At 37.5% G+C, this 24,473-nt stretch overlaps 1 protein-coding gene across 3 annotated transcripts in view; it reads right to left on the reverse strand.

Moving 5' to 3' along the window:
- The window catches only part of ptpro (protein tyrosine phosphatase receptor type O), a 63,644-nt gene that overhangs the window by 35,523 nt on the left and 3,648 nt on the right, over nt 1-24,473 (reverse strand). The gene's annotated exons all lie outside the window — the stretch shown is intronic.

Consider the following 24,473-nt stretch of genomic DNA (forward strand, 5'->3'; position numbering starts at 1 on the left):
CACATCAACAGATGAGATAATATTGATATTATTCTGTGATACACAGTATATTTCCATTAAAGGCTAAATGGTTGTTGAAGTCTTGCTATGCATTAGATGAGCCAATTTACCTATTGGTAACACCTTATTAACATAAACAACTGTGCAATATTTATTAGCTCTCTGCTGGATTAGTCACGAATCTGCATGCAAACGATGACAAAATTTTACTGTATTATCTCATGTATCTGTGTACTGTAGATTGTACTGTGTTTTCATAAAAACATGAGACGGTGCTACTGAAATGAATAACATGACTGATTTTTTTTAAATTTAAACATTGTTGTACACATCCAATATAGTGTAAATACATAAGTCAACTAACTATATAACATACACCAAGGAATATTTTAATAAAGAAATGTAACATAATATATCTTTTAGTCACTTTAGGTCAAACTACAAATTTCTATCACGTTTAATAACCTCTACTATAGCTTGATTACAAGGTAAAGGACAAAGACAAAATAAAATGGTGTAATTTACATACATTTCCTAAACATGCATTTAAAAACCAGAAACTGGACTGAAAGCCATCAAGGTAAACATTCTTGTCAACAGACAGACAACCCAGCAGTCGACTTCAATACTGTTTTCAGCAGACCAGCTTCAGTCTAGCTGCTTGAATCATGAATCATTTAGAGCGTTTAAATAAGCTGCGCCGCCACAAAGGTCATCTCCATTTCCCATCGATACCGTTTAAATCGGAATAAACGACCTCACTGATGGTTTCAGAGTGACAGAGCCCATCCCCCTCCTCCGACCTGCGGCAGACTGAAACCTCTCTTCATGGCGGGACTGGGTTTTGGAGTAGAGGAGCTCAGGGCCGCCGGGAAGATGGGAGCATCTTCAAAGACACTCTCGAGGGACTCCAAAGCAAAGATAAAAAAGGAAGGAGGAGACGTAGCACCGCGTGTTTTATTTTAGTATCTCTGTAGATTTGGTTGCTGCTACGAGTAGGTTTTTAATGTGAAATGGAGAAGGATCAGTGTAGATTTTAACCCAGATTCTCCTCAGAGAAGTGATCTAACAGAGGAGATTTACATTATTAATCATCAAGGCTTTTATGACAGGCAGAGAGAACAATTCAATTAAAAAGATTTCTAAAGATCTAAACATCTGGGTCACAAATATGAATAAAGAATTACAAAGGGGAGTGGAGTGTCTAGCAGTTCAGCGATGTTGGTTTGTGAACATTTTATCTGGCTGACATAGTTTGCACAGTTTGATAGGTAACACCAAAACAGTAGGTGCAATCTGACCAAGAATGGAAATGGAAATGGGGGAAAATTGCTAAGGAGGACTGTAGATCAGCAGTATACAACATGACACAACACCAGCATTTTCCCATCCTATCATTACAGTCCTCATGCAAAGTGTAGACAGAAGATGCTAGACAGATACGTTCATATTACCGGGTTTAGGCTCCATAATGATCTAATGCTCAGATCTGAATTTTTGTTTTTTGTCAGTTCTGAACAAAAGCAGTGAAGTTAGACGTGCTCACATCAGTAAAAATCCTAATATACAAGGAAAAGAAAATATTTTTAAATCCTCAGTTTTAAGCTAATATATGTACTATCAAAATTCACTGTCACTAATTCACCTCAACATTCCATTGTCTTTGTAATTTGGTGCTGCTCAACATTCTATGTGAATACATAAATGTTACCTATTTCTATTGATGTTTGGATCATTTTTGTTTTGTTTGAATTGTTGAAAGGAGGAACTGATCAATAGCAGCATCAATATAATGATCGACATACCTGAGACTGGAGAATATGTTTAATATTATGCCAATTATGCCTAATGTCACTATATGCGCTATATTCAAATATACAATCTCCACTTAGTTTATCATCTGATTGATAGCAACAACACAAATAATTTATTTTTTATATAAATAAATTTGAGTAGTAAGGAGTTAAATACTTTTTTTAGGCAGGTCGTCCTCCCCTGCATGGCATCAGAAGGATGTGACTTACTCCTGAATTTATCTCTGATGAGAGCAGATTTAAGGCTCTACAGGGCTCAGTCTAATTACTGCATCTCAGCGGGTTGGCGTGCTTCAAATGGTGGACACCTACCGGGGTTAAAACCACCACCAACCCCAACCTCTCTGACCAAAACGCAGAGGTCATCCTGCTGACCTCTGACCTCATCACTTCTACCTCCGGCAGCTTGGTAAAGGTGCAGCCCACTAGTGTTGGAACAGACCACAGATGATGTGAACCATAGACTAAGAGGAAAGTCGGATCATTTTTAGTGAAAAAAACACAAAGAACACATTCATTAGAGGTGACTTGAGTTAAATGAGGTCAAGTGTTACTGCTGCGGTGTTTACATTAGTATAACATGTAGAATCAGGAGAACACACCTTTACAAAGTCCATTGATTCAACCAAACACTATATCAAAAATAGTCTCCATACTTTCCATTTTTGTTTATAGATCTGCAGCAGTTTTGGTGTAAAGCAATGCCAGAGAAACAGACACTAGTTTGTGAGATATAAATCAACTACAATTAATTTTCAGATATATTTAATTTGTAGAATATTAAGTTCTGTCTAGTAATCTGAATTATCTATACTGAAGAAAACTTAGAAATTACCAAAATGACAATTAGTAGAATAAGACCAATTCTCCTGGAATGTTAAGTGTAGGTATCATCCTACCTTTAATCTAACAACTGAAAAATGAATGTTTTATTTTGTGACTTTATTCATTCATTCTTTCTGTCTGTAGTTATTTATTTATCTAGGCAGGCCCCTCTTCTTCAAGATCTGGGTTAAAATGGAAGCAACAACTAGTTTCACACAGAAAACAAGTTTACATTAAAATCACACTAAATACTTTAAAGCAACATAAAAAAAAAGGATAGTGAAGACTTAAAGAGAGGCAAGGACATTAAGAAAGAGGCAAAAAACTAAACCAGTGATATCTGTACCTCATATCTTCAGAGGTTTGTGTAAAGCAGCAACATGTTTCTCTCACAACATAACACAGAATTGCTTACAAGTATTTAAAGAATGAAATGTTTCAAGTGAAATGATATGTTGCAATTAATTCCATGTCCATTGCACATTTCTACAGTCTGATATGTTTTAGTCTCTCTCTGCATAAAATAAACCAGCTAACGTCTTGGTATATTTGCTGGAAATGCATCATTGTCTCTCATATGTCCATTTTTAGTTTATGTCTATATATTTACCTGAAATACAGTAATTCAAAAGCAGAATTTTCAGGTATCTGTGTTTCACTTGCACATAAATATGAAGTAGAAATGTCCTTCAAAGGGCTACTTTTCACTTTTATATTTCAAGTCCATTTCAGAGCCACTACTTTTTCACTTTTACTTCAGTAAAGGAGGTGAATTAGTACTTTTATAACAGTCTTGACCAAATTCAATATTTCGTCACCTCTGTGTAGAGGAAATGCAATCAACTTCCACTTCAGTGAAAATGACACACTGGATCTGTGCATTTCCTGAAAATATCATCATTCCCATATTTTCTGAACAAATCATAGGCTGACTGTATTCGCAGAGAGAACCTGACTCTTCTGAATGCTTTATTCCATCAGCTCTGTGCACTTATATTTAATGTCATCACTACTGAACCTCTCGAGCTGAACACTGATAAATCTTTTCATCCTCAGGCTGAAGCATCCTCTAAGATCAGGTGATCTGAGCAGCTTCCTGTTGTGCAGGTGATGCTGATGCTATCTGCTGTTCTTTCATTAAATCCAACAGCAGGAGAGTTCGCACCTCACCGAGCTTCATCTGTCCACCCGGATACAGGTGACAGCAGGAAACTGGGCTACAGATAATAAACTTCATCATTTTCTCCCAAAAACACAAACATATTTGTCCCTGAGCTTTGACATAAAACCTCATATTCTCAGCTCAGATACTGATCACAGATTCAATCTCATCAGATGCAACGCTCTGCACTTTTTATATAAAGGTAAGTTATGAGAAAAAAAATTGCAAACAAATCCATTCATCAGCTGTTTTCTGAGGATGATCAAATAAATGAGCATGTCCACAAACACCATTCAGCTGATCTCAACGATTATGCATTTAGGATTTTAACATAATTAGTGAATTAATATATTGTATTTTACATGTAACTCATATTATGAGCTCTTTCATAACAGCAGATTAAAACATAAACATACATTTTTCATATATCCATTTGTTTGTTGATGAACCACGTAGGAATTTGAAATGGAATTAATATTGAATGCTAATGTGTAAATTCAGGACTGGATGATAGAATGGTATAAGATCATAATAATTACATTATGACTTTCTTTTCCTAAAGGCTTTATTTATGCTTTATTGGGGGGGGGGTCTAACTTATTTGTTGTTTTTTTTTTTTTTAGGATTTTCATTGTCATAATCATCATTATTGTTATTATTACTACAACTATTATTATTATTGTTTTGAATCTGTGTGTGCACACACACATGCATGCATGCATGCGCAGGTTCTGACCCCCAGCTTTACCAAGACAACTGAAAAAATAGGACCAATGGCCCTGTAGCTTACCGGCCAAATTAAAAGCTTTGGGAAATGTATCCAGATGCCATTTATTATCGCCCAGTTATGTGTATTTATTATATTACAGAAATAGCCCATGTTTTGGTCATATTCCAATCAGATCTGTAAAAAATTCAAATTCCAACTTGATATTATTGATAGTGATTTATTGGATCAATCCACTTCCTATCTGTTATAATAGGAAAATTTTTCAAAGTGGCACCAAATCCAGAATCAGATCCGGATCGAAATAATTTCAATATCTTGTGTTGACATCATCATACAGAAGCTGTACACCAAGTTTGAAGTCAATCAGAACTGTAGTTTCGGAGAAGAAGACGATTGAAAATTTTTTCCCTTAAGAGTCCATGTTAAATTTTCCGTCAGTTCCCGGATCCAGAAGAAGATCCTGATCAGCATGTGGCCATTATGTTTTGGTCATGTCCCCATCAGGGCTGGACTGGAGAAATTTACACTGGATATCATTGATACTTCCTGATTTATTGTATCAGTCCACTTCCTATCTCTTATAATGAGGAAATTTTTCAAAGTTGCACCAAATCCAGAATCAGATCCGGATCCAAATAATTTCACTAACTTTTGTTGACATCATCATAAAGAAGCTGTATACCAAGTTTGAAGTCAATTGGAATTGTAGTTTTGGAGAAGAAGACGATTGAAATTTTTGAAATGGATGACAGACGATGACAATGACAGACACTGACGACGCCAACGGACGCCGCATGACGACAATAGTTTATGGCCTGTCGGCCGGTAAGCTACAAAAAAAAAGGCAATGTCTACTGCCACAGTACTGTGGCACAAAATATCGGTTTGTCTATTCCCACAGAGACAATCAAATGTTAGCACTTGTACAAGAGCCATTTATGGATACTGTTACATGAACTCATTCACCTCTTGTTGCCACAGTACTGTGGTGATATATGACATATACTTCAGTGCATTCTTTTGTGCATTTTGCTACCACAATACTATGGCAATTGATGGAAGAAACGACAAATTACTGATAGTATATAGTACAGAATAGGAATTATTGTTGTAAATGCTCTATATGTTGTTTTATGGTGTTCTTTGCTCTGTGCAGTCAGTGAGGCTGGAGAAGGTGGGCGGAGCTACATGTCAGATGTAGCAGTGTGCCATGTTACTTCTCAGTTCTGTATATTGAGTGCTGTGGTCCGACTTCTGAACTCTGAACATTGTCCCAGCGGCTGATCTAAATCAATGTCGGATTTTACCTACCAGCACCCTTGGTGCTGTGCCCCCCCCCAGTGTCAAATGGTTATTCCTAGAGTACATAACTATGTTGAAAACACTATTAAAGCTATGTTTTTATAAAAAAAAAGTTTTTAATTGACCTGCCCAGTAGGAGGGGCTTACTGCTTAAAAGAAGGCTGCTGAAGCCCTGGAAAGTCAGTGTTGGCTTGGTTACAGACCTGGCAACTGTGCCCTGAATTGTGACATTCTTTTTGTTGTTCAACTTCTGCAGCATGAGTTAGTGTAGAACTCCACTCTTATGTGTGTTTTTCCTGACTTGTAAATTTGCAAATAGTATTTTTTTTTTTACTTTTGACTACACCTCGTATATATTACACTGGACTTTTGGGAGGCCGAAGGCAAAATAAATTACTACCTTTTTTTTGCACCTTCGACTACATCTGTGGTGTTATTTTTTGGGGGGCGGGTTGGAAAAGAACCCCACGACACCCCCGTTTGAAAATCTGCAGGGAAAAAAAAAAACAAAAAAACCCCCAAAAAACACTGCTTCAACTGGGAATTGAACCCAAGTCTTCTGTGTTGGAGTCCGAAACATTATCAACTGAGCTAAATCTCTACTGTCTTTAAATCTGACCTATTTGCTATCCAACTGCCTTGGTACTTTTCAGGATGTAACAAGTTATCAGTCTAGAAATGATATAACGAGGACGCCAGTTGGCTCTGCGGTAACAGACAAACTGATATTTGGTGCCACAGTACTGTGTCAGTAGTCACTTTGAAATAAAACCCACAACTATCCTCCCTGTCTCTTTATGAGTTTCTGTTCTGTCACTTTGTCACACAGACACACACTGTTACTAGAACGTGACCTAAATCTGAACAGCCTTGGAAAAAAAATCCATAAACACAAACATTTCCATTTCTGTCAGAGAAACATAAATCTGCCTCTTTGGCTGTTAATGCAGCTCAGATTAAGCAACTCTCACAAACAGTGGAGTAAAAAAATAAAACTGATGCTAGTTCTTGGATGGTATTCAGTGGTGGTTATTTCTGTTCCTCATTCATACTGATTTTATTCAATGAGACGGAAAAATGTTATGAAAGAATGCATATTCAGTGTGTGTGGAATAGGCTGAAATACAGCTGAAACAGTGACGCCCCTTGTTGCCGATCTCGAGGCTCATGATAACACAGCTATTCATCTGTGTTTCCATTTTAATGGTTTCAGTTATCTTTCATTTTCAGGCCTGATGACAAACCTTTCAGTTTACATGAAGCCACTCATTCAGAGTATCTGTGGGTTTGTTATGAAGCTGCTGATTGATGATGGGCCTCATAAAGCTTCATCCTGTCCTGCCCTGTTCAGGTTTGGCCTTTTAAAATGTCAAGCTGCTGCTCTGGTTTAATTACAGCACTGGTATTTGAAGTGAACAGGTCTCCAGCTCAGAGAGGAAGAGAAAGAACAAGAAGATGACAAAGATTAACTGAATGAAAAGAAACAACTGCAATAGACAAGTTCCTTTTAAAAGTTTATATTTTTTTGTTTCATGCTGTTTAACAGCATTTTATTTTGACCAACAACAATAAAAAATTACTAATGCAGTGATAACACTGTAGTAAAGCTGAATTTGATTTCCTCTTCTTATTATATAATGTCAAAGCTTGTGTCAAATAAATTAAACCAAGTGACTGAAACATCTCAGCTGCTCAAGTCAAGGTCAGAACCGTGGAGTCACGTCTGGTTTTCCCGACAAGAGAAAAATCTAACTTTGAAAACTTATTTCCTGTCATCCTAAAATATTGTGGTGTGTTTTATTATATAACACATCAACTGTTGCTCCACACTGAAACCACACAAGGTTTTCACACTTCACATTCATTAAAGACAAGCTAACTAGCATAGCCAGAGAGTTAACCCCTCGTAGCCCATCGTCGTGAATTTGTCTCAATATTCCACGGTTTTTGAATAAAGTGCTGATCAACACTCTTGGTAAATATACATATTTACCTATAATCCCTGATGGATCAGTGCCAAAGCCCTGTTTCAGTGACCATTTTATTAATTTTGTGACATTCTACTGATGTTTGGGTCATTCTTGTTGTGTTTGGTTTCTTGAGTGGAGAAACTGATCAGTAGCTGGATCAGTAAAATAGTACTCATATACCTGAGATTGAAAAATATGTTCAATTAATATTATGCCTAATATCACTAACTTGCATCATATCTATTGTAGATGCTATTTTCAAATTAACACTCTCCACTTAATTTAGCATCTGCTTGACAGCAACAACATTATATATATATATATATATATATATATATATATATATATATATATATATATATATATATATATATATATATATATATATGTATACACTACATTGCCAAAAGTATTTGCTCACCTGCCTTGACTCGCATATGAATTTAAGTGACATCCCATTCCTAGTCTATGGGGTTCAATATGATGTCGGTCCACCCTTTGCAGCTATAACAGCTTCAACTCTTCTGGGAAGGCTGTCCACAAGGTTTAGGAGTGTGTTCATGGGAATTTTTGACCATTCTTCCAGAAGCGCATTTGTGAGGTCACACACTGATATTGGACAGAAGGCCTGGCTCTCAGTCTGCGCTCTAATTCATCCCAAAGGTGTTCTATGGGGTTGAGGTCAGGACTCTGTGCAGGTCAGTCCAGTTCATACACACCAGACTCTGTCATCCATGTCTTTATGGGCCTTGCTTTGTGCACTGGTGCACAGTCATGTTGGAAGAGGAAGGGGCCAGCTCCAAACTGTTCCCACAAAGTTGGGAGCATGGAATTGTCCAAAATGTCTTGGTATGCTGAAGCATTCCCAGTTCCTTTCACTGGAACTAAGGGGCCAACCCCAGCTCCTGAAAAACAGCCCCACACCATAATCCCCCCTCCACCAAACTTTACACTTGGCAAAATGCAGTCCGACAAGTATTGTTCTCCTGGCGACCACCAAACCCAGACCCGTCCATCAGATTGCCAGATGGAGAAGTGCGATTGGTCACTCCAGAGAATGCACCTCCACTGCTCTACAGTCCAGTGGCGGCATGCTTTACACCACTGCATCCAGCGCTTTGCATTGCACTTGGTGATGTATGGCTTGGATGCAGCTGCTTGACCGTGGAAACCCATTCCATGAAGCTCTCTGCGCACTGTTCTTGAGCTAATCTGAAGGCCACATGAAGTTTGGAGGTCTGTAGCGATTGACTCTGCAGAAAGTTGGCAACCTCTTCGCACTATATGCCTCAGCATCCGCTGACCCCGCTCCGTCAGTTTACGTGGCCTACCACTTCGTGGCTGAGTTGCTGTCGTTCCCAAACACTTCCACTTTCTTATAATACAGCTGACAGCTGACTGTGGAATATTTAGGAGCAAGGAAATTTCACGACTGGATTTGTTGCACAGGTGGCATCCTATCACAGTTCCACGCTGGAATTCACTGAGCTCCTGAGAGCAACCCATTCTTTCACAAATGTTTGTAAAAGCAGTCTGCATGCCTAGGTGCTTGATTTTATACACCTGTGGCCATGGAAGTGATTGGAACACCTGATTTTGATTATTTGGATGGGTGAGCAAATACTTTTGGCAATATAGTGTATATAAATAAATTAGGGCTGCAGCTATCGAATATTTTAGTATTTGAGTATTCTACTGAAAATTCCTTCATTTAACCGCATAACCGGATAAAATTTTTGCTTGGTTTGGTTAAAGAGCAATTATAAATAAACAAGAGGAAATAAGGTATTTCACTTAATAACGAAGGACCAATTGGTTTCCTTTTTTTTTTGAACAGTTTTATTTGTTACATATTTATGTTCTAACATAAACTAGATCCAACAGTGATAATAATGGCAATAGTGTGGTAGTACTTAGGATCGGTCTCAGTCTCAAGACTGGTCTCGAGACCGCTTTTTTTAACGTCTTGATCTGATCTCAGTCTTGGGTGCATTTTTACTCGGTCTTGTCTCAGTCTCGAACTGTGTGGACTCAGGATTTTAAGATGAGACCAGTCGAGACCACCACTGTTAAGCTATTTGTTCACGCTACTGATTAGATTGGAAAGAGACCTATTTCAAAGCAACCAGTTATTGGTTGCTTGATTTGTTTCCCATGGTTCCCCCAGCAATGGCTGCATACAGACACACCGCATGAGTGACAACACTCCCCCCACTCCCACCCCCTCCCTCACGCATGTGGTGAGAGTGAAGGAAGACCAGGGGAAAGTGCTTACATGTCTGGCAGCAGTGATGTCTGCAAGGTCATTAGTAATAAAGTTTGGTTTCCAAAACTACAAACAATTCATCTGTAAAACAACATGCAAGCAAAAACACTCAGCAGTGTGCTGATTCTATAACACACACCTAACAGAAACGGCGGGGACCACATCAAACTTTTACCATCACCTCGAAAAGAAGCACAGGGAGAGGTAAGCTAACAATAAACAACACAAGCAGTTAGTGTCTGACATCTAGCAAGATTTTCATCCACATGTGATCCCTGTAGTTGGTTTATTATATTAGCAAACTTTTAATGCACCGTATATTACAGAGTTAAAGTTGGAATGCACAACAGGAAATGGTTAGCTTGCTAACGTTAGCTTGTGTGTTAGGTTTCTTGTAATTAAGAATGATGATGCTGGCCATATTTTCCCTTAAACTGTCACAAAAAATATGGCATGTATTCATGGGTTTGCTCTGGGAGTGTTTTGTCATTGCATTTTATTCAGGCTTGGTATGTTCCCATCATTTTAATGCTGTAATTCTATGAATGAAACAGCTGCTGTTTGGTTGATGGATGCTGGATTTTTGACACAGAAAAATAAACTAAGATTTGAGATTTCCTGCGTTGTGGTGCTTTGAAAAAAGTGCAGAGACTGTTTGTCGCTCTTACTGTTACTGTAACTGAATTCATACTTCGTTCACTCTTCTAATAATTTTTCATTGTATGTACGGTCTTGCTCTCGACCCTTAAAAGTCTTGGTCTTGTCTTGGTCTCGGAACCCTCTGGTCTCAGAAATGTCTTGGTCTCAGATGGTGCAGTCTTGACTACAACACTAAATAGCAATTTGTCAACTTTAGTTGTGATTACATTTTTTAGTCATTAGAGCCTTGATTCAGTTAGACAGTTTCACAGCTAAAGTGCCTGCTCATGTGACACAAAAAACACTTGTGGGATAATTTGGGAAATTTTATTTGAAGCGTAAGTGTGAACTGACTACTAGTGTAAATGTGTATTTTGGTGGTTTGTGGAATTCCCAATAGACTGAATTAGTGCAAAAAATGCATGAAGACAGAATAATTTGTTTATATGAAGCTGACAAAAATGCGTTTCAACTGCAAGTGTGACAATTTGTCTTTTTTTTACTAAGTTCATGTGTTAAGTGTTCAGTGTAGAAGGAAAACAAATTATTGCTGATTAATTTTGTCTAAACTTTGTACTTTTTATTCTGACGATTTTAGACTCTGTACTTGTTATTCTGAATATACTGAGCAAATCAATAAAATGTAGTTAAAACCAGATACTGTAGGGACATGTTATGGAACTTAGGTAAACATGCATATGTGACCTACACAGTATAAAAGCTATTTGATTTTTGTTGTCAGTGTCCATTCTTAGCAGACTGCATCCTGTTTGGCCAAACAGTGAGACTTTGTCTCTGAATCTGTGTGTTGATCATTGCTGATAATTGCTGGTTGTTAATTTCAATTTGAAACACCAGTCTATAATAAATTCTTGTAAATCTACAGGCTTATTGTGCTTCTTTCTTTCTCATCGTAAAGTCTAGGCCCCGACATTCAGTAACTGGGTCTGATGGACTATTTTATTGTTTGTTAATGTATTGAGGAAGAGGCAGGTAAAATAATATATTTTTTTCTCCTCTTCATGGAATATACATAAATTGTTGTGCTTAAATAATACCTGATCCACATGTTTTTCTAAACAGATAGACAACATTGCCCATAAAGTTAGAATAAAATATTTTTACCTCTTCTCGTAAAATGATTCTGACAATGTCATTTGTTGTTGATAGGTAAAGTGTGTCAGGGACTCAGTGTGTAATCATTGTACCTGATCAAAGGCGATGACTGATGTGTATAAATAGGAATAAAAAGAGGACTTTTTTTGAAAACAATATTATTCCAACTTTATGGGGAACAGTGTACCTCTACCACGTTTCAACATAAAGAAAACAATGAACAGGAACAAACACTCATATCACTGTTTCTGTTGGACTTAAAACTTTGTATAGGCTAATACTGGTCATAGCAGATGCAGAGTCTTTAGTCTGTCATGAAGGTGAACAACAACACGTTATAAACTTCACTTCCCTAAAGTGTTGATTCAAATCCACATCATGTAAAGGGATCCTTTACATAATGTGGATTTGTCCATAACGCCAGTCCGGTCTGTCTCTAAAGTATCCATGCTGACCTAAATCTGCTGTAGGTCACACACTGATTCATACACCTGGATTTGATGTTTCAGGTGCAGGTTCATAGCACAAAGCAATACCACAGACATGCCAGCATGATATCATACAGATAACACGCCACTTTTAATTGCCATGTTATCAATGCACATTATAAGCTTTCAGTGTATATAAAAATAGCACGCCATTAGCACGCCATTAGCACCATTAGCGGTTAGGTTTAGGGTTAGGTATAGGGATAGGGCTAGGTTTAGGGTTAGCAATTAGCGCAATTACCGGCTAGCACGATTAGCGGTTAGGGTTAGCAGTTAGCGCGATTAGCGGCAAGCGCATTGACACACCATCAAATAATACGCGAAAGGATGACAATGCGTACTTACAGCACGCCAAATGCAATAAACTGGCCCCAATGTCACTCCCCAATGTCTCCATTTTCCCAGTCCACATGGATACACACAAAATAAAAATGAGTTTTTAACAATCTTGACTTTGGAAAGTGCCTTTAAAAATGTCAGTCTCTGTGAGCCAAAACATCATTTATGTGTGAACAGAGCCAAAAGCCAGAGAAAAATATCTGTTTTGCCACATATGTACATTAGTGTGAACGAGGCATAAGATTCACTTTCTATCTCATTTAAAAATAAAAATGAAATGAAAAATCAAGAAAAATAGCAGACTATTGCTAAGAATATAATAGTGTGGTTTTATGTAATTTTATTGTTATTTTGTAATAATATAAATGTATCTGATCATTTTCTTTCTAATTTATTTTTAATTAACTGGCTACAAAATAACAGAAAATAAAAAGAATTGTAATTGTATGAAAATTGTGACCAGAATATGTTTAGCTTAGCTTATGTTCACACAAACCCTGGAGAAAACTGCTTGTCAAATTATTTCAAACTGAGAATACACCTATTACTAAGAAACACCTACCAGGGTCAAAGGTCAAGGGCAGAAAGCTGATAGTGAAGTTAAAAGTCTCTGTAATGGTGCAATCAGACTGCCATCACACAAGAAAACATCCAACGCATATCATCCTGAGGGGCTCGGCTTGGGGGGAAGAAAAAAAAAATCCATACCAATTCACCCGATTCATTGCTGCTGTGTTGTTGCCATGGCAACAGTGATGAAAGGAGAGACACATTTGGGGTAGGAGGAGATGCTCATTATGTCTGTCTGATTCCAGGATTACCATGGACACAGTGGAGAGCAGCGAGCCTCCAGGGCAGCAGAGGCTGAATGCTAATGTTACCCCGCACATAGCTAATATCAGAGGTCGACGAGAAAATGGGTTTCAATGGAAAGTTGCCGAGGAAAAGGAACACAGCAGAAAAAAAATAACTGGTGTGGAAATTGTAGAGTGAAAACATGGTACCTGAGAAAGACAGGATAATGAAAGGTTTGAGTTTGATTAAAAATATAATTTTTCAGTTTCATTTATGTGAACAAAATAACATGATGGAATGAACACGATGGAGGAAATAATTCAGGTTTCCAATTTAATGGAATCCTAGAGGTTCCACAGATGACTGTGACAAATGCAACATCAGGTTATTTCAGAAGGGGAGGGGTCTTCCACACATTTATGATCTCAGGTCCTTTGGCATTCATACAATAAGATGTAACATAATGTTCTCAAAGAAACAAAACACTGAAGTCCTCCGTCATGCCATATTCAATATAACCTGATTTTGCACATCACAGAGAAAAAGTTCCTAAATATTTATATTTCCTTGACCCCTTCTATTGCTTAGTATTCATAATGTCTTTATGATGCCCTGTTTTTCAGTCAAATTTGTTCTATGCTTACATAAATATTTCTGTTTTCTTCTGTATTATACTCTATACAGTTCGTCATGTACTATAAGACTTCCTGATTAAATAAATAAATATCCAAACACAGAGCTCCAGATTTTGTTAGATGCTCTGACTGAAGCTAAAGATTATGATGTTGAGAAAAAGAAATCAATCAGTTCATTTGGAAAATCCATGATGATAGTTTCCAATCTGGTTTAGCATTTGTTACAAGAGCAGCTGAGGATCACAGGTATTAATGTACTGAACACCTGACCAGCCACAAACTAAGTATAATGCACATACTTCACATACTTCAAACTGGTATAAAACATAAATATGTATTTTTGTTTTAAATAGAGTGATGCCCTGCTGTGACTGCTTGTTACAGTTAAATAGTTGATTGCATATGACTAAATACATGAATAACATGAATCTTGTAAACATCACACAATCTTATATCTCTGTCACATTTTATTATGTTCTCTGATATATTGACCTTAATTTGACCTTTTTAAATATTGCACAATGTTTTGTTACAGGTTAAATTATGCATGGAAGTAGAGGTGAAATGCCTGATCGATTAACTTGAAAATGGATTATTTGACATTATTTTTCAAATAAAACATGAACATTTCATGGGTCTTCCCTTAAAATGAATAAGTTGTTCCCTTTGTTTTCAGTAATTTTTTTGGCATTTAGAGGTTTGGTGTCAGATTGGTCTATATTTTCTGAATGTGTATAACCCACTTCTTTCAGGTGAGACCTGCAGAACATATTGAGGTTTGAATCAAGGTTTAAAAATCCCAATTCACCTGTTAGCAGTAAAGCAGTTTTCTTTTAGTTCTGTTAACTGAACCTGAAGGGAAGTTTGAGCTCCACATTTCACCTTTACCCATCCTGTACACCAACATCAGATATAAACCAGTATCTCATTCATGGGCAGTAACAGGAGAATTAATCTAGCATACAGTTCGTTGATGACAGGGGAAATCAGAGAATCCAGAGAAAACAGCACAGGGAGAAGATGTAATATCCACACAGAAATATTGTTTACCACTGAATTACCCCCAGAATGACAAACATACAGCAAACTTGGCCAGTACTGTCCAGTACTTTACGGTAAGTTTATATGAATTTAGCTTTTTCATTTTAGCTGCTGCACCACCTGTTCAGCTGCCCACAGCACCATCAGTTTCCTGACAGCAAAACTACTCATGTGCATGTATTTTTTGATGTGCACTACAGGTGCAATACAGTGCAATACAGGTGGCCCACGGTACGGTCCATACCATGGTTTTTGGGCCACATTTGTGGTTCAGCTTGGTACGTGTTTTGTGCATAGAAAGAACAGTTTTTTTTCTCCCAAAATTATATTTTTATTTTGCTTCTCAGCAAAAACTGAATTTCACAGTAGGAACAAATTGTGTCACGGTATTGTATGTGTGTCAGAGTCCTGCACTGGGTCGGGTACCTGCGGGTACTTAAAAGTGAGTTACTGTGTAGACAATGTGTTTAATCACGGGTCAGGTTGGGTTGCGATACTCAGCTTTGCGGGTATGGGCAGGTCCTGGTTTGGAAAAGTGGACCCGTGCAGGACTCGGATATGTGTTGAGTCTAAAGCCACTTTTCTGTCCGCTGTCGCTGACTGAGGGGCAGGGCTTCCTCACGCTGCACGCTCAGAGAGAGGGAGAGAGAGAGAGAGTGAGAGAGAGAGAGAGTGAGAGAGAGAGACAGAGAGAGAGAGAGAGAGAGACAGAGAGAGAGAGAGAGATAGATACAAGCCGTGGCCATATCCTGCATGTGTAGTTACTGATGAGACAAGAGTGGAGTGACTTAAACCTTCATGAGTTATAATGTGATGTAATGTGATGTGATTGGACATTAACTTGTGGGGATGGGCTTTCGCCTGCCTAAACAGGCACACACACTCAGTGGTCTGTAAAGCAGTATATAAAGTGCCAACGGAATATCAATTGTAAACCGAAAAACCACGGTCCATAAGGGCGGATTGTCCCATGTGGGGCAGACCAAACGGTACACAGTTTTCTGAGCACCGTTGCAGCCCTAATGTGCACTAAAGGCAAACATTACAGAGGCAGTTGTATCAGTGGTGGAACTTCAGTATACAGAGTTTAGAGGAAACAAATGCTTTTTTTAACGATGTAAACCACAATATAAATTGTGATTACAGAGAGTGTAATGATGATGTCATTCATCACTCACTATAGCAACAAAGTCACGTAAGTTGTTATCAATTATCTACTTTATGCACATTTTCTAAGTTTTGAACTAAAAACTACAAAAAAAAACCCTCAGGAGTTGATTTTCACAAACAGTTCCTGTGCATGTTTTTCAAGTTCCAACAAATTCATGAAGGGAGTCATCTCTTGTGTGTGATTTTAAGACTGTGTAACTAAAAATACCCAGTTCTGGTGCTGTACAGTGATGAGATTAAAAAAACAACAAACATCATATTAAAGCTGTTCCTGTGATTTTTATCATCATATCGTGGTCCTCAGTAGGATAGAAATGAGTGAGGACACACACGCTCAATACAAACACACAGGCGTTTTTCAGTGAGAGGAGCTGGTGAATGAATCGAGTATGTGACCCTGTGAATGAGCCATGAACGGGGGGGGTCAGGAGGCGTCACCCTCAGGCAGCTGCCAACATTATCATGCAAACCTCCAGAGTTTTTGTTTTCTCCTGTGGTGGAAGGCGGACCTTTGACAGCTCCAACCAGAGTCCATTAGCCTATGAATGAGCCCAATGAGGTCCACACTGCTGGGCATTTCCCATCATCCCCCTGTCCTGCTTTAAGGCTCATTGACAGCAGAACTCACACTTCTCTGTCTGTTGAGGTTCCAGAGGAGGTTACTTTGGACAGACTTCATTCCATGAGGTTTTACATTATAATTAACAGTTGTCTTCATCGTTAACAAAACATGAACTTTCTAACAAGTAAAGCTGCCGTTGGTTTTACATTAAGATATTTAACCACTGACACCTCGCATGAAAAATGTCAAAGTTAGAAATTACGACTATCATTAAACTATTTTATGTAGTATTCTTATTAGTATATGCATTAATTTTCAGCTCTGTTTTTGGTTTTGTTTGTCTTTTCTCTTGGCTTCTGTGGTTCTCCTCATTGTGTTTGACTTGTTAAATGTCACAACTAAATGGGTGCCTGTCATGTGTAAATTTTGTCACTTTTTGTCTCCGATAAGAAAAAAAAATGGCCCCAAATTTTACCCTAAATATCAAGATTTTCAGTAAGTATCCGAAACTCATAAACCATAAAATAGAGTTTTAAAGTATAAATGTTCCTCAAGGTTAAACATAAAAAAATGCCATGTTTTTTCACATTCATCTACTCAAAAGAGAGCGTTTTATTTGCTTTCTCCAAAAACATGCATTTAAGGGTAGGACTGACCAGCAGGACCACTGGCATAAAAAAATATTTGAACTGAAAACATGGAGACTGAAAGACTGAAAGTGGAGTTTTAGGCAAGCAGAACAGTGAATAATCAAAACCTACATTTTCAGATTAGCTACATTTTTCAGATAATGTGGAGATGATAATTTAACAATAGTTTTAAAGGTTGTTGAACTTTTTTATAGAAAAGACAAAGCAGAGTTTAATCTATTCTTATAACATGATTAAAATGAGCATTAAATTGCTGAGTAAAATCTACATTAAAATAAAAAAATCAGAAAAGTGTTCTGTGTTTATCATATTTATAAATCATTAATAGTCATATTATTGGCTATGGATTCTTTCAGTTGAAAGTAACAGGAATAACTGGGTTTAAATGTGTTTTACTTTCACACAGTTTTGAAGAGGGACAAGTGATTGTGATTACATTTATGTAAGGTTAAGGTTAACTTACTTAATTATCCGCGCAGGGAAATATTGGTCTGCATTTAAGCGATCCTAATACACCCACTGCACCTAGCATTAGCATTAGCACATAGCCCACGTTGGGGGCATTGAGCTTGACAGAGAATTTACCTTCACCTGTTTTTAATAGGGTGGAGAGAACAGATAAACTCAACACAGAAATGCATTATATGTTTACATGTTACTAAAATTACTATTATCAAGGTAAAACTATATCTGTGTTTTAGTAATTAATTTTCTAAATGTCTTATTATAGTTTTTCTACATATAAAAATTAGGGATGCACCGATACCAATACGAGTATCGGCATCGGCTCCGATAGTAAGTGTGCGTACTCGTACTCGTAAAAGATATCCGATACAAATGCACCGATACCACTTACGGCCGTTTGACATTCACAGTTCAGTGCAGCAGGTAGGCGGCGGTGGAATAATGTGTGGGGAGTATGAAGAGTGTGGAGATTTTTCAAAATAAATGATGGTGATAAAAGTAACGCTGACTGACAGTAACATTAAAGACACAGACAGATACAGACGCAGCGTTCTGTCCATCCTCTGCGTACATTCCATCCATTTTCCAGGTGCTGGTGGATGAGTACCCAGAATGAGAATACCAGTGGTAGTACAGAGCGGTGCAGACCCGCACCAGCGGAAGTGAAAACGAAACTTATCGCTCATTTCTCTTTTCTCTACCTGCTGAAGCTAAGCTGTTAAACCTTACTAGCGAAAATGCTGCAATATTAGTATCACATTAGTGTTGCCTCTGTCATCTCCATGTTTGTTATTACTGACTTTCTTCTTCTTCTTCTTCTTCTCAAAAAACTTTCCTCTTCTTCATGGTATTTGTCCAGTATGGTTAATTCAGAGCGGCGCCCCCTGGTGGATTAATTGACAAACGCTCATTCCAACACATTAAATGTCAGTAGCAGCACCTTGTTCCAGTCAGACTAATGACAACGACAATAAAGCACATTTACAAAAGGAACAAAGAACTGGAATGGGATTATTAAGTACTCGTATCGGTACTTGGTATCGGCAAGTACTCAAATGTAAGTACTCGTACTCGGTCTGGAAAAAAAGTGGTATCGGTGCATCCCTAATAAAAATACATTCCCCTTAGACTAAACCAAGACATTTGTAAGTTGATTTTTCAGTTTGTGGTATATTTTTATTTGTTGATAAAGGAAAACAAATGCCATTTTAATTTAAAAGCAGTTTCCTAATCCTTCAGTATAAGCTCCTTAACACCACAAGACAAAATCTGAGTAAAAGCTCTGCATTTGTTTTTAAATACACTGAAGTTCAGCTACACTTCAACGCAAACAACAATGGGCAATTTGGATTATTATCACTGGATTATCTCTGTGTGAAAATTCACTAATAATCTGAGAGTATAATCAATGTGGTGCTGGAGAATAAACAGACGGAGGAAAGGACCGATTAGAGCCAATGCTCACTCGAGAGCCAGAGTTTAATCAGGGTGAATTAGATACGCAGAGGAAAACACTGAGGTTATTCTTACTGCTGCAAACTGCCGCCTGGTTACCAACACACAGACACACACAAAGTTACACAAAGACGCACACAGAGATGATGAACGGCCAAACTGACTGTTTCAGTCAGAGATGAGCAGAATAACAAAGAGGTTATACAACAAAACTGGACCGGGTCACAGAGAAAGAGAAACATTTAGGCTCGATCTGTATAATGTCTGGACACTGATGAAAACTGGTAACACTCACAGCATCAGACCTGAAATGAAATAATCCATCTTTCAACAATCTGATTTTCTGTTTAGTAAGATACATGCCATATCAAAAGACAAGTCCATATAGATGAAACTTGGAAAACTAGTTATGTCCATCACATATGAAACTGATCCAACATTCAGCTTCAAAACTGCCTGATTTCAATGTTATATCTCATGAATATATACAAGATAAAGCCAGGAAAATGTCCTTTCCACTGTGATCATCCAGGATACACGGGTGGAAATTGCAACAATAGTTCAGCTTAATCAACCGTCTGAAGTTTATGACCAACAGTTCAGTCTGTAGTAATGTCCATATGGTCATAGAATCACAAAAACATATACTGAAATTCTTTGTAGCAATATGAAGTGAACAGATATCTGGAGTCATTCTGGTTCAGGAGATTTTAGGTTTAAGTGAAGACTGTGTGGGCTGTGATTGACAGATGTGACTGACAGCCCATCCGCTGAGTCAGACTTTTAGAGCCTTTGTTTTCTGAATAAAACACATTTTTTTCTCATCAGACAGCTCTACTGTGGTGGTGGTTAAGACTAAAAGCATGTGGTATGTTACACAGATACTGTTAATTAGTGTGTTTCTACAAAGTTGATGTTGCTGTTGTCAAACACAAGTGTATGTGTTAACATTTAACAAGTAGCTGAAACTACTTGGTGGTATTTGACATTAAAGTGTTATGGTCTTTGGCATTTTCAGTAAGTGTTGGCTGAGCAAGTGTTAGTCCTCACTCCTTCCTTACTTTCCTTGTCTGAAGACACTCACATCTGGCTTCAGAAATCCAATACAACGACAGTCAAAACATCAAATCTTGAGAAAAAAAAAAATCTACAATTAAATTTGCAGCCACGTCCAAAACATCTATGGCTGTGATTGCTGGTTCCAATGATCTAGATTAAAGCAGAAAACTAGGTTAAGGTTAACCCACTTTATTACCACCGTAAGGAAACTCTGTCTATGTATTTCATCCATCCCAATACACACACAGACTCTAGCATTAATTGTTAGCATTAGCATGCTAGGAACAGTGAGCGTCCATTGACGGTGCTCTGAGACCGACTCCAGATCTTCATCTGTACTGTGGCCAAGGACACTGACAGAGGAATTAACCTCCTGAATATACCTGTTTTTAATGGTGGGGGAAACTGTGCAGCACAGAGAAATGAGGCCCAACACAGAGAGGCTCGACGACTATACCACCACAGCCCAGCTGGTCATAAAAGTGGTTGTTAATTGTGTGCACTGAAGTTAAATGAATAAAAACTAATTATTGTACCTTTGTCAAGCTGTAGTGTTAACAGTGTGTCCAGAGCCATAATCGATTTCTCTGGGCTAAGAAGGACCTGTGATGGTCGCTATGGTTTTAACTGGAAAAAGTGAAGCAGTAAATTTAAGAATTACTCCTTCCTGTGTTTCTGTGAAATTTCCATTGCATCCTGATTTTTCCTCTTACAAGTGAAAAGTAAAACGTAGTAGCTGGGAATAAAAATCAGGTCATGTGTGTAATACTACTTCACTTTTGCACCCATGATGACACTCCCCTCCTCCCGAGACACAGCTGCCCTAAAGGTGAGACACACTCAAGGGAAAGTAAATGTTTTAAAAACAATACACTTTAATAGCACAAAAAGGAAGGTTTGAATGAAGGATAGACAGACAGGCAGATTGGAGCCTGACTATTACACCACGTCACTGTGGGCAGAGTTCATTAAAGTGGATTGTTAATCATCTACATTCAAGTTAAATACATAGAAAACTAATTTGCTGTCAAATAACCAAAATCATAACAATCTAATAATACTGATTATTCTTATCATTATAGATCATCACAAACATGTGTTGAAAGCTGCTGGCTGTTTCCTGTTGCAAAGGGTTGCTGCAGTTTCAATTAAATGAATCATGTGAGTATGATATTAAATCAAGTGACACTTCATTAACATTATATAAAAGTCAAATTATAAGTCTTTGTGGGGGATTACTTAAAGCTAACCTCATCAAGACGTACCAGTCAGTTTACCTTCATAAATCAAAACACTGATCAACTGGATGTTTTAGGAATGTTTGCCTGAGGCTTACATGTGCATTTTCCAGCACAAATTGACATTTTTATCTGAAAGACATTTCTCTAACTAATTAAAATGTCCGTACCGTCATGTGTGAAGAGAGAGAAGCTGAATCAGTGTTGGTGTTGGTGTACTTTTCCACCTTTTCTGAGAAACCTCCCATTCCTCAGGACAAAACAGGAGTAAAAACACAGCTTTAATTAATGAAAACTCAGCAGGTAATTAAAGAAAAAGAGCTGCCGACAAGCTGGAGTCCCCACTTCCACACACCCACCCATCTCCTCCTCTCCCCTATTTTAACATTTAATCAAAGTAAACAAAGAGAAGTCAGCAGAGGCCTGTGTTCAGCGCTGACAGCAGCTCCCTCCTCCCTAACACAAAACAAAAAGTATTCACCCGCCTGCTGGCTAATTCAATAATAGCAACAACAGTGGCTCCTTAACCCCCCAACCTGATATAGAGGCTGGACAGGAAGCCAGTAGATAATCAACAACTTCTCAACCTTATCAACAGCTTCCCTCTAGTTCCAAGACCAGTCAGATTACACCCAGGCCATATGAAGAAAATCTATGATGTGCAATTCCAATAACTCAGTATTGCAATGATGTCACCAATTGCAATATATATATATATACAAATACAGAGGTACATATTGTCAGGTCTTGTGTGTTTCTGCTCACTGAATAAGAGACTAAAGCACCACTACACTGACAGCTATTAAATAAAGTATTAATAAAATGGTTTTTCATATTGGGTGCATTTGAAGCCCTCTTTATTACATATAATCAACAAAAAAGTTGAGGAAATGTTAAATTAATCAGAAATAACTTAGATATACCTGATTCATCCATCCATAAATACATTTCGCAAATAGGATATTTTGGAGATCGGGAAAAAAAGTTGTCATCTGAAACCATGAGATGTTCTTATGGGCATGTTTTCAACTGTTAATGGTGTTTTTGACTAAAAAACAAGGCAGATCCTCAGGGGAATTTAGTAGGTTAAGTTATTTAATTCAATTAAACTTACATATTCCCTTCCACATATTTACAACATTACAATAACTAAATCAAACAGTTATTTTAAGGCCATTAAGCATGCAATAAATCATAAAAAATGTGTATAATGATTGAAAAATCCATCCCTAACAACCAATGGGAAGAAAGCTGGGATGGGAAATACACAGAAAAAAATGTTTGATTTCTGGATCTATTTTGATTTACATTTCATTGAACAAAAGATATATTATTTCTGTTTCAATGACTTCATTTTCATTTATCAATGTACTTCCAATCAGGCTTGTATATTTAAAAAAAAGTTGGGTCTGCAACAATTTAGGAAATTATGAGGTATAATTTTTGAATAATGATGTGATTTGCATCTTGGGAAGGCCTAGTCCTTCAGAGGAAAAAAGATGGTCTGAGCAATTTACCCTCAAATGTGTGCAAAATTCACTGAGAGGTTTAAAAACAATGGAAGCGCTAAAGATAACCCTCTATCGTATACAATAGAAATTCTGAGATTCAGGGTATTTGGAGAAATCTCTCTGTTTGAACCTCTGATTGCTAAGACACCACTGCACCAACAACTAGAAATCATAGAACCACAAAAATCAGAATTGCAGTGGCAAACCTTTGTAAACTATGAGACTATGTACTTAGAGCCACAAATTAAAACTGCTATGCTAAAAGGAAGCTGTATTGTTAACACTGTGTCCAGAGGCACCATGTTTTTCTGGGCAAAAGTGACGTAATACATTTAGAAATTACTGCTATCTGGATATCTGTGCAATTTTCATACCTTCCCAAATGTACAAAAATATTATGAGAAGGGAGTAGCTGTTGTGCAAAATTAGGTATTTTAAGTAATATTAACATAATTTCTGATATTAAAGGACTGGTCTCTTTATTTAAAGGTTCACTGTATAACATTCGTGTGCTCTTGTACTTATGTGAAGAAAATGCTGCTGTTTGTTTTGCACTGGGAGAATATTGTTTTCTGAAGTTATTCAACTCCATTTCCAAAATGAAACTGTCTCAGTTGGATTATCTAACAACAATGTACAACACTAGCTACTAGATATTAGCACCAACAATTGATTACTAACAGATATGATTTTTAGTACTACCTATGCTGAAGTTCCACGAAAGACAAAGCAATACTGAACATAATATAAAATCATCCAGATCACACTTTTCACCCAGAATCGTCACAGTGTCAAAACATATAAGTGTGATAAAATGGCAACATGGGAATGAAAATGTTACAAGCATTGGGCCTGAACTACTAAAGGTTTGCATGTATTAAAATGTGCGTAAACTCTTTGCACATGCAAAAAAATGTACAAACTGATTTACTAACAGTGCGCACTAAGGGTTGTGTCTTTCAAAGGTGCAAAATAGCACGTCTGCATCCAATTAGTACATTTGGCACAATGAATATGCAATTTGGGGTGTTTACACACAATTGTGCGTGTGCTGGGAGGAGAAAATGTAAATACATTAATTTAGCACACACAAAGTGATTTATCAAACCCGAAAGCAAATTTGTTCATAGAAACTGCGTCTATATTTACCACGTCTCAAAAGGAGGTGCAAACGGGTTGGATGTGTAATTGCGCACACATGGAAGTGGTTAGGAGACATTGAAATGATCAACGAGATGCAG

The sequence above is a fragment of the Sphaeramia orbicularis genome, chromosome 12 (genome assembly GCF_902148855.1).
Source record: "Sphaeramia orbicularis chromosome 12, fSphaOr1.1, whole genome shotgun sequence".
Lineage (NCBI taxonomy): Eukaryota > Metazoa > Chordata > Actinopteri > Kurtiformes > Apogonidae > Sphaeramia > Sphaeramia orbicularis.